The 1,138-nt window shown below is 31.9% G+C and overlaps 1 long non-coding RNA gene across 1 annotated transcript; it reads right to left on the bottom strand.

The window, feature by feature from the left end:
* Positions 1-1,125, bottom strand: LOC111084635. Its single transcript, XR_002609661.1, has 3 exons — positions 1,019-1,125; positions 214-443; positions 1-11 (listed from the first exon to the last, which is right to left on the bottom strand). It is a non-coding gene; the product is annotated as an uncharacterized LOC111084635 (long non-coding RNA).
* Between the last annotated feature and the right edge of the window lie 13 nt (positions 1,126-1,138).

Here is a 1,138-nt window from a genome sequence, read left to right as displayed (position 1 = left end):
GATCATTTCTTCTGGTATCAAAAAAAAATTCTGGAAAAATTCATTTTAGAAACGTAAAATAGTCCTATTAACACGATATAACCTAATTTATATAAAAATGGAGAAACACAAGTCGTAACTTTCAACTATTCATTCAGTCTTAGAATAAAGTTCAGTAAGCGTCACTCTAGAACATATTTGATGTATTCTTAACGATAGTAGTGAGTTACCTACTTTTAATTTTGTCCGAAAGAGACTAACGGGTACAAGCTTCTCGCTGTATCTATGTTTTTCAACGTTGGATATTGCCTTCTGTATAACATTTCTAGACATTTCTGTTCGTTCATCTACGGTTTCAGGTAATGTTGGATATTCTGTTTCCAAAAAGTCCTTCCTTGACTCCTTATAAACTATCAAATAGCCTGCATACAGTGTATGAATGAGCCAGTGGCCAGAACTTTCCACTAACACGAAAGAAAAACATACCATCAATAAAAGTTTAATATTCATATAAATAAATAGAAAAAGGAACGGAAGAAAAACGTGTATAAAACATCGAATAACAACAAAATCACTTCATCGCTATCTCACGTGAGAAAAGTCATTGAAAGTCCATGATAAAGTCTTTATTCAGAACACTAAATTAAAAATTTTACAATTTTAGTATCTGCAAGTCACCGGTAATGGAAACTGGTGTCAGTCCCATAACTTTTAGAAACTTTAAAATGATGTAATCGATTAGAATGCGAAGTAGCGTTTAAACGTAAAAAAAAATGTTACAGGTAAAATAAACAATAGAAAGAATAATAAATGAACAGAAAACAAAACCATAACGAAATCAAAGTAGAATTTGCTACCTCGTATTCCTTCCCCGTTCGAAAACCGACGTGATCACATTAATCACTGCTTATAAATTACCAGTTTTAGTACCCTTACTATTAATGATCTTATTATACTGACACCATGAATCCTGCCCAGTTTAAGTACATATACCTTACAAAGAAAAGGCTTAGTGTTCTCAGATCTTCAGCTTCTCTACCTTCTGCTGCGATTCAGGTTAAGGGAAGTTAAGTCCAAAGACCAGCAAAGTTGCTATAATTAATTAGATCAAGAGATTTGAAATAATGTGATTATTATTTATATACTTATTAACAACAGA

The sequence above is a fragment of the Limulus polyphemus genome, unplaced genomic scaffold, assembly GCF_000517525.1.
Source record: "Limulus polyphemus unplaced genomic scaffold, Limulus_polyphemus-2.1.2 Scaffold84831, whole genome shotgun sequence".
Lineage (NCBI taxonomy): Eukaryota > Metazoa > Arthropoda > Merostomata > Xiphosura > Limulidae > Limulus > Limulus polyphemus.
Note: the sequence above shows the minus strand (reverse complement) of the source record. Positions and strands in the feature narration are given on the sequence as shown.